Source organism: Nannospalax galili, unplaced genomic scaffold (genome assembly GCF_000622305.1).
Source record: "Nannospalax galili isolate Female #2095 unplaced genomic scaffold, S.galili_v1.0 scaffold1307, whole genome shotgun sequence".
Classification (NCBI taxonomy): domain Eukaryota; kingdom Metazoa; phylum Chordata; class Mammalia; order Rodentia; family Spalacidae; genus Nannospalax; species Nannospalax galili.
Window position 1 is genome coordinate 1,612,201 of NW_008357035.1, and position 11,066 is coordinate 1,623,266.

General features: G+C 49.6%; 1 pseudogene; it reads right to left on the minus strand.

The window, feature by feature from the left end:
- Positions 1-2,969: 2,969 nt before the first annotated feature.
- LOC115067919 overlaps positions 2,970-11,066 on the minus strand; it is a 17,108-nt pseudogene continuing 9,011 nt past the window's right edge.

Here is an 11,066-nt window from a genome sequence, read left to right on the forward strand (position 1 = left end):
GCTTATAAAATTTAAAATCACAATTACATCAGAACAGGGGTAAAACCAATAACCATAGCTACATCAGATCACCATATTACACTAGACCAGGGCAGGTCAGTTAACAAAGGGGTTTTCTGTTAACAAAAAGTTTGTGTTAGGAAAAATCAAGTTTCTTGGAATTGCAGAAACGATGGGCTCCATGGAGATGCAGGTGTAGCTGGGAGGGAGGACCTGCTCTCTGAACATGCTACCTGGCTACTTGTAAGTATACCAATATTGTAGAAACAACGTACTCCCTGAAAGTGCCTGCATGAGACATTCTGCCTGGCTGGCTACAGTGGGAATGGCTGGGCAAAAACACAGGGTAAAGCAACAGTCAGCTGGAACACGATGGGGTGAGTTTCGCCATTTCTGTATGCAGAACTTTTCCCCATAACTGATAGTTAGCTGGTTTGTTGCTTTCTATTGGAGCCTCTAGAATTTATTCTTTATTTTCAGTATGCAAAATGTCACAGAGCAGCCCAGGTAGGGCCTCTACCACTCTAGTGGGGGCTCTGCAGCCTTTCCACCCTGACAACCTGTGTCCTTGGCCTTATGAGAAGCTATGACCCTCACTTCACAATAAGAGCCCTAGGGAGTCAATAGCAAAAGTAAAACAGTTGCTTTTTCCACATTGTGAAGTCAGGTGTCAGTCTAGAAAAAAAGGCAAAAAATGGCTGCATGCTAATTTGTCTCAAAACAGTGGTTCTTACATTCCTGATCCCATTCCCTGACCCCCAAATTCCTCACTGGATGAGTCCTTCAGGAAGGTTCAATCTTCCCAGTGTCTAGTATTGCCCCCTCCCCAGGTTCTCCATCTTATCAGTTCAGCATAGCCTTAACTAATGTGTATCCTGAGGCTCCTGTTTCCCCCATTTCCTGATATGTGGGCTCAGGTGCAGAGCAGGCTACTGTAACTTTTCAACCCTGGGATGAACTGAGAGCCTTCAGACAAGCAGGTGCCAGTTTCCAGCGAGGGAAGAGAGAGGTCTAGTGCCTCCGGTGACTCTGATGGGTTCTAAACAAACCTCATGCTGGAAATGGATGTGATGAGTAATTTATGACTGTCTGAGAACTTGCTACTTCACTGTCAGTTTATGGTCCTCCATTTTCCTTATAAGGAAAAAGTTATATTCTTGGAACTAACAGTGTTCTTATATAATGTCCTGGTAAGCTTCGGCCATTTAAGTTTCCTTTGTTTTATTAATTACTAGCTAGGTGGGTACCTTGAAATGTAGCTCTGGGATGCTCAGAGATGTTTTATTACTCGGTACTAAAGTCTCAAAGCTTTATGATGTTTACCACTCATTATGTCTGACTATTGATAAAGATGTAAGCCAAGGAAGTGGAGAGTTCACCGAATGGTTTTATGAACCTGGTCCAATTAGTCCAAGAAAACTGTCAATCAAATATGTCGGTAAACTTCTGCTGGTGATACATGCTTTTGTAAACTGAAGTGGCTATTTGACCGGAGTCTAGCGCAATTAGCTAGTCATAAATCAAAAGGTGGCAGATGTCCTGATCCAGGCCTGGAATATCTACTTTAAAAACTGTATTGGCCAAGTAAACTCAGAAAGGAATTTCCTGAGATAACATGGCCCATCATGAAAAGACATATAGGGCCCAGGCACTTATCATAAAATGATGGTGTAAAATTGACTATAAAATCCTCATCTGTACTTCACATTGGGGCCCCAGAATCTAATAAGCCTCTGTTGCTTGGGACATTACACATGAGTAAGGACTAAGTAAGAGTTCCGACTTGCTCCTGCTGAATGCTTGGTCTCTTCGCTGTTCCAAGAATTTTCCCATCACACTCTCATTTAAATTCTTCAGCCTGACCTCCAGAGCCCCCATCCAGTCCACTTCAGCTGCAGCTCCTGCATCCTGCAATCAGCTCACCTTGCAGGAACCCTGTGAGGACAGACTCCCCTAAGGATGGCGGTCCCTTGCACAGGACACAGCGAGTGCCCTCCCAGGTTCCTACACTGTCTCCCCAACTTCCAGGCCTCTTGCGGTTGAGGTGGGGTCACACGTGACTTATGTTATTAAGTGAGATATGCCCTGTATGCCTTTCTTGCCAGTGTGGACCCACCAGAAGACGTATGAGTTCCACTACTGATCCCCAAATTTGTATCTCAATGGTTCAGCTTTGTGGGGTGATTGGGGTTTGCTGAGGTCATGAGGGTGGTGCCCTCTGATGTCTTTAGTGGCTTTAATTAGAAGAGGAAGAGAGCCAGGCATGATGGCACAGGCCTTTAATCCCAGCAGTCAGGAGGCAGAGGCAGGTAGATCTCTGTGAGTTCGAGGCCAGCCTGGTCTACATAGTGAGTTCCCGGACAGCTGAGGCTGCAGGAAGACCCTGTCTCATAAAGACAAAGAAAAAAAAAAAAAAGAAGAGGAAGAGAAACTTGAGTTAAAATTGCACCCTGCGGCCTCAACCCCACCCACCATGGTCTAATGAGGCACAAGCCCCTCACAGAGGCGGGTGTCACTCTTTGTAGCTGTGAGCTAAGTAAATACCTGTTCTTTATAAATTACCAGGTCTCGTGTATTTTATCACAGCAACGGGGAATGCACTAAGAAACTCAGCATAGGTGCTGCTGCTCTGGGTGGCGTCAGCCTTACCAGCGTGTCTTGGGGGTGGTCATGACCTCTACTGACCTTCATGGCATGGGCAGCCAGGTGGCAGGCAGGCCTCACTTTTTGGTGCTGGGAGCTGGGGATGCTCGCTCTGCAGCATCACTGAGTTGTCCTGACCAATACACGGGGAGGACCGGCCTGCACTGAGCCGCCATAGGGCCACCAAGACACAAAGGAGTCAGTCTATACTGCATCCTTTACTTTCAGGGGACAAAGGACCCTCCTGCAGGCTCATTCTGCCTGTGGCCAGCTTGAGGCTGCAGCTGGGACTGGGTGTGATGTTTATCGCCCAGGAGGTGGAACTGTCAAAGCATGGAGCAGAAGCTTCTTCTGCCTATGACAGTGGAGCCAATGTCTCTGTACTCCTGGCTTGTCACCCACATATCCTTGAATGTAGAGAGGGAGCACAAGATGGAGGCGCCAACCCAGGCCCCACACTTGGCATATGGGGAGGTGGTCACTTGCAGGGAGGAGGAGACCCACATCAAAACACTGCTCTGAGCTGGGCATGGTGGCACACGCCTGTAGTCCCAGCACTCAGGAGGCAGAGGCAGGTGGATCTCTGTGAGTTCGAGGCCAGCCTGGTTGACATAGTGAGTTCCAGGGCAGCTGGGGCTACAGGGAGACCCTGTCTCAAAAACACAAAAAAAACAACAACAACAAAAAAAAAAAACACTGCTCTGGACCAGCAAGACAGCTCAGTGGACAGAAGTGTTTGCTGCTAAGTTTGATGACCTGGGTTCAACCCCCACATGGTAGTAAGCGAGAAATGATTGCCTCAAGTTGTCCTTTGACCTCCACATGTGCCATAGCAGATACACACACAAATAAATATTTGTTTTGAAAACTTTAAAAAATAATGCTGGGCTGGAGAGATGGCTCAGGAGCTTGAGTGCGCACTACTCTTACAGAGCACCCAGGTTCGGCTCCCAGCACCCATGCTAGGTAGTTCACAGCCAGTTACTCCAGCTCCAGGAGGGATCTGATACCTCTGCCCTCCACAGGCACCTACACTCACATGTGCACACACCCACACCACACACACGCACACACACACACACACACACACACACACAAACTAAAAATAGTAAAAATTAAAAATATATATTGCTCTGGGAGTTGGTGTGTGGGTAACAGTGCTTACTACCAAGTCCAACTCCCCTGGCTTGAATCTGAAGACCCACATGATGAAAGTCAGTTTTTTAACTGACTCCCATACACACACACATGCACACGTGCAGACATAGAGAGGCAAATAAATACTTTTTTTAATTGTTTAAAAATACTGCTCTGAATGGGACCCACAGATGTCCACCCCTTGAAGAACCTTATAAATATGACTTACTAATCAAAAAATGTGTCACACACACCTATGACCACAGCACTCGGGAGGCAGAGGAAGGAGGATCTCAAGTTTGAGGCTAGCCTAGGCTATATAGTGAGACCTAGTCTCAAAAATTAAACATAAACAATGTTGGACAGTTCATACCTACTTCCCATAGCTGCAGACCTTCTGTGTGAAATAAACAAGAGCCAGGAAGACCTGTGCCCTTGGCCTCTAAACACAGAACACAGTTTGTCCTTGACAGAGCCCATGCATAAAACAAGCATGTTTAGAAATTAGAAAACACAGGCCAGCAAAATCTACCCATCCATCAGTCAATCAGCAGCCGCACAACACCCAGTGACATCCCTCTACCCCACAGTGTGGCCCCCTGAGACCTGTCCCTGGGGCTTCACACTCCCCTCCCACTGAACTCTGCTGTGTATACACTCCCTTCAATTCCAAGGAGAGCAACGCTCTTCACAGCCCGGAAGAAAACTCCACAGTCACGGGGAGCCCCTACAAACAGGAAGGTGAAGGTCACTTGCTTGAGGTCAGACCGCTCATCCTCCTGCTCACTCACTGACTTCTCATGAAGTATCTAAACAGACTCACCGATGCATGGAATACATACCTGCCATCCCATTGCTTGGGAGGTGGAGGCAGGAGGACCAGCAGCTCAAGTTGTCCTCGGCTACATAGTAAGTTCCAGGCCAACCTGGGCTATATGAGACCTTATCTCAAACACTACATAAACTAGCTAGATCACTGATTCAATTAGATTAAGAGAGCAGCTAACACAGGAAGACGGGCATACTGCCGAGGGGCCGCAAGGAAGATTTGCAGCTATTGGATCTGAGGAGACTTTAGTTTGTTAAGAAAAGACTAGAGCGATAACTCAGTAAAGAACATGCTGAGTTTGGATCCCCAGAACTCACGCCAATAACTGGGTGTGTCCTTTAAGTCCACTGTGCACACACACGAACACATAAAACACGAAAAGAGCCTGCATGCTCTTCCCTGGCCCCTTGAGGCTCCCTATCCCCTCCAGATAACTTCCGGTCACCTTCTGAATAGACACTCGCTAGGTCCCAGCACTCCAGCCCTGCCCACCGCCATCTACCCAGTAGCCCACAGCCCTGCCCACCGCCATCTACCCAGTAGCCCACAGCCCTGCCCACCGCCCAACCAATGGGCCCCCAAGTCCCTTCCCTCTGCCACTCCTGCATCAGCCTAGCCCCACTCATCACTGTGCCCCACACCAAGTGACAAGCACTTTATGCTGTCATGACCCATGCCTAGCGTGACCTGTGCCTGGTGCCTTAATATCCTCTAGAACTATCTTTGTGCCATCTACCCAGTAGCCCACAGCCCTGCCCACCGCCCAACCAATGGGCCCCCAAGTCCCTTCCCTCTGCCACTCCTGCATCAGCCTAGCCCCACTCATCACTGTGCCCCACACCAAGTGACAAGCACTTTATGCTGTCATGACCCATGCCTAGCGTGACCTGTGCCTGGTGCCTTAATATCCTCTAGAACTATCTTTGGAATGATCTGAGGCCCTGGGCAAGGCTGGGGAGACCAGCTTGGCTATCGCTCTCTGCAGCCGGAAGCACAAACCGGAGCAGGAGCCAGTGCCGCCAGACGGCATCATGTGGCCAAACAGTGTCTTCCAGAAGCAGCGCAGGACGTGACGCTCTGCAGGGCCTCCATGTGGATCCCCACATTGCTTCTCCCTGGGGGATGTGCACGGGAGGGTCATGCAGACAGAGGCTCTGTGGCCCACTTGGCTCCCCACTTCCAGTAGAAGGAATTGGAGGGTGGGAACACCTCCAGGTCCTGGACAACCCCAAGTACCACGGAGAACTCTGAGGCCCTGTGGGTTTCAAGTGGGTCATGAACATAGCCTCTTGGCACCATCGCTGATGAGTATTGATTTCCAGCACTTGGATCAGTACCACCTGTTTTGTTGGTTTCTGTGGAAGGGCATCCCAGCCCAGGCAGCCTTGGAAAGTGCCACTGAGCAACCGCCTTAAGTGACCATTTGCTACATAGGACCTGAGAGATGGGTGGGTGCATCATGTCACTGTGACTCATATTCTAAATGTCTAGGAAAGTGCATGCCTGTCGGAGCTTCTCTCTCGGGGTGACCCTGGGCTAAGAGCTGAAGGATTAACAATAGAGTGGCTCAGGATGTCCCTGGCAGAGGGCTCTGACACACTGGGAGCCTTCAGCTTCTATCTGTTCCCTGGGATCCACCTGGCCCCTGAGAAGGACTTGCGCAGCCAAGCAAAGGACCTTAATGACGCCTCCACCCTATGCTCAGCCGCATGTACTGTGTTTTCAAAACTGTGTCGTCTACCAGGTGTGGTAGCTCATGCCTGTAATCCCAGCTCTTGGAAAACAGAGGCAGGAGGTTTGCCACAAATTTGAGACCGGCATAGGCTACGTAATGAATTCCAGGCTAGCCTGGGCTATAGACAACCTGTCTCATAAACAAAAACAAAACGAACAGGAGACTACACAGTTCGCACCATGTGGCAGGGAAAGAGGAGCCACGTGCAGCTATGCCAGATGGCGCGTGCCCTGAGGAACAGAGCTCATGGCTTTAAGAATTTTATTCCCGGCTTCCTGAGACTTCCCAAAGCCTTCATTTTCCTAGTCAATGGATTTCATAGTCCATCAGCTTTTTGTTTGTTGAGGTAAAGTCTCATTATACAACCCAAGCTGACCTTGCACTCATGGCAATCTTCCTGCCTCTGTAGCCAAGGGCTGGGAAGAGAGGTACGACCCCTCACGCCCAGCTAATCACCATCTTTCTTGTTTTACTCTTCCTGATAAAGTGTAATTATAATGGTTAAGATTAGTAACAACAGGATCTAGAATTATCTAGGACACAAACTTCTGGATATATCTGTAAGGAAATTTGTAGATTAGGTTGAGGAGGGAAGACCCAGCCTGAATGTGGGGGGCACCATCCCATGAACTGGGGTCCTGGACTGAATAAAAAGGAGGAAGTGAGCTGAGCACCAGCCTGCATCTCTGCTTCCTGACTGTGGATGCAATGTGACCAGCCACCTCACGCTCCTGCCATCGTGCCTTCCCACCATGGTGGACTGTGTCCTCCGACTGTGAGCCAGACAAACCTTCCTCCTTCAGTTGCTGTTGTGGAAAATCTTGTGACTGATTTTGCCTTTTGCCTTACATACCTATCATGCTGGAATGCAGTGCTTCCTGTTTCTTATCAGAGAGAAAACTATGTAAGTCACATGGTTTCCAGGAATCTAAAACTTAGAGAAACTGAAACTTATCATGCTAATAGGGCATCTGGCCCGCTAGAGTGTTAATAGTCTGCCATGTTAATAAGGGATCCCATATGCTGTGTTATGATTGGACTATTACCCCTATATAAGCCCGTACTTTCTGCAATAAACCAGATCTGTGTCACTGAACCTGGTCTCCTGCATCTGAATGCGGTGACGCTGGCGCAGACTCCTCACCAGCCCTGGGGTCTGGACCAGACGACTGATCGGAGGAACTGAGAGAGCAGGAGAGCGACCATAGCTGGAGGAGAGCAGCCACAGCCAGCGACCACAAGTTGCTCTTGTCAGGTGTTTTGTTACAGCACAAGAACAGTAACTAGCGCAATAGCTCAGGGCTCACTGCAAACCTTTGGGTCGGTTTGATTTTTACGGCGCTCTCCAGTCCTACAGCCCTTTCTGCCTCCACTGTCTTCGTGGTAGTTCAAATTATGCCATGCGTTGACAGAGTTCTAAATAACACATTTTGAAAGAGAAGAGTTCTCTGTTGTCAGTCCGCTTGCAGTTGGTCTCAGAGTCTAGTGAGTTTCCTCCTCGGAAGCAGGGGGAGGGGTAAAAAGTGACTGTACTACCAGGGGACCCTGAGACCATAAATCTATTCCCTCTGAAGCCAGACTGTCCTGCAGGCCTCCCTGCCCAGCACCTTCCCTCTGCAGCAATCCGTGCTCCTGTCCCCTGGCCCTGGGCTCACCTAGGAGGTAGGTATGGAAAAGGCCCTCTGAGCACATGAAAACCTCCGTCCCTATGCTGATCTCCTTGCCATCTGGCAGCTGGAACTTCTTCCGGCTGGAAGCCCCACAGGCTTTCTCCATCTCCATGTTGTAGTCCAACACCACATGGCTGTGCTTCTCCTTCAAGTCCCTGAGGTACTCATGGTTGGCTGCAAGACAAGACCGGATGTAGGATGGGTACTCACAGGAGAAGGCATGATGAGGGGGATGCAGCCCACCCTCGGACACCCACTGTGACTCGACTCAAACAGTTGTGCAGGGTCTCAGCCTGGTGGGGTATGCCCCAGGCTTCTAGAATATCAGGGAGCACAAGGAATCGGGGTGACCCCTGGGAAGCATGGTGCACCCTCAGACCGAGTGCTGAACAGTTTCAGCGTCTCTTAAACTGCAACACTGCTGTGTACGTATGTGTATGGGTGGGCCTGGAAAATCCAACTCACATTTTTTACGTAGGTGTTACAGACCACTCACACCTGCCTACCTGCTAGAAGACTGGTCACAGATGGTGAGGCCCCTTGCCTGGAGAAATCTGGCAAGTGATGCCCCTTCCCTTCCTGGGTGACTGACAACAGGTTTGAAACCCAGCCAAGGCCTTTGGTGTTAGGTTTTTACATTTTATCGGCTGCTGTCTTTGAGCTTTGACCAACAGGGAATTCTCTGAGCTGCTCCTCTGGAGACGCCACCTGCTCCTCAGCCTGTGGACTCTGTGGACCACTAGCTGCTACTTCACCACCTTCATTTGTTACCTTCCTCCTCCTCCTCCTCCTCCTCCTCCAACTCCTCTTCTTCCTCTTCTTCCTCCTCCTCCTCCTCCTCCTCGTCCTCCTCCTCCTAAGACTTCTCCTCTTTCTCCTCCAACTCCTCTTCTTCCTCTTCTTCCTCCTCCTCCTCCTCCTTGTCCTCCTCCTCCTAAGACTTCTCCTCTTTCTCCTCCAACTCCTCTTCTTCCTCCTCCTCATCCTCCTCCTCCTCCTCCTCGTCCTCCTCCTCCTCCTTAGACAGGGTCTCATGTAGCACATGCTGGCCTCAAACTCACTTGTAGCCAAGGATAACCTCGAACCCCTCTTTCTTCCAAGTGTTGTGACTACAGGTGTGTGCAACCTTGCCCAGCCTACCCCAACATGCTCCTGCCCGCACCTCTTAAGTCCTACTCCAAAGTCCCTGAGACTCTTCTGTTCTTTCCTCCCAAGAACAGCACTGCTCTTCATTCCCTTCTCTCTCCCTGGCTTCGGGACGCTGTCAGGTCCTCATATCTCCCTCCTTTACCAGGTTTGGGCTTTAGTGAGACGAGTCTGGGTTCGCACCTCACCTCTGTCGTTTGCCCAGTTTAGACAAGTTCATTGTTCTCTTCCATGTCCCTTTCTCCACCTGCATAGTGGGTCTAACCTGCGCTCAGGACATGGTGCTCACGGGAACCTTGCTAGGTGTGCGCTGCCAGGAACATGTCCTGACTCCGGTCTGACTGATCCTTCTCACTTGCCTTTTAAATTAATTGCTGCTTTTCTTTAGAGTTCTGTGAATTGATTGGCTTTTGACACCTCACCAATGATTGGGAATGGTTGGTGTGTACCTCATGGAAGCTGGGAATCCAGCCAGGAAGCGAGTACAAAGAGGGACAGGCACTGCCTGCCTCAGTTCCCTGGGCTCCTAACCCAAGAGCTAACCCTTGCCACTTCTGGGGCACTGGCCATCTTCTAGTGTCCTAAAAGCCCCTCCCTCTGCAATAGAAATAACCATCCCCCTCATAGGGCTGTTGTGAGAAGCAAAGAGACAATGTGTGTGAGATGCTGACTTGGCATTACAGAAGATCAAGTCTCTGTAAGGGTTAGCTCTTAATTATCATGTATTTCACCACCACCACCATAACCACCATACCACCATCATCATCCTCACCATCACCACCACCATCACCATCATCACCATCCTCACCATCGCCATCACCATCATTATCACCCCATCACCATCATCATCACCACCATCATCATTATGATATCACCACCATCATCATCATCATCATCACCACCACCACCATCATCACCATCCTCACCATCGCCATCACCATCATTATCACCCCATCACCATCATCATCACCACCATCATCACTACTGCCATCACCATCTTCATCATCATCATCACCATCATCATTATGACATCACCACCATCATCATCACCACCACCATCACCATCATCACCATCCTCACCATCGCCATCACCAACATTATCACCCCATCACCATCATCATCACCACCATCATCATTATGACATCACCATCTTCATCATCATCATCACCATCATCATTATGACATCATCATCATCATCATCATCACCACCACCACCATCATCACCATCCTCACCATCGCCATCACCATCATTATCACCCCATCACCATCATCATCACCACCATCACCATCATCACCCCCACCATCATCATCACCACCATCACCATCATCACCCCCACCATCATCATCACCACCATCACCATCATCACCACCACGACCACCATCATCATCACCACCACCGCCATCATCATCACCACCATCACCATCATCACCATCATCACCACCATCATCATCACCACGACTACCATCATCATCACCACCACCATCATCATCACCACCATCACCATCATCACCATCATCACCACCACGACCACCATCATCATCACCACCACCACCATCATCACCATCAATCACCACCATCATCATCACCACCACCACCATCACCACCACCACCACCATCATCATCATCACCACCACCACCATCATCATCACCACCATCACCATCATCACCACCACGACCACCATCATCATCACCACCACCACGACCACCATCATCATCACCACCACTACCATCATCACCACCACCACGCCCACCATCATCATCACCACCACCACCATCATCACCACCACCACGACCACCATCACCACCACCATCATCATCACCATCATCATTATCACCACCACCACCATCATCACCACTACCAACATCACCATCACCACCACCATCATCACCACCACCATCATCATC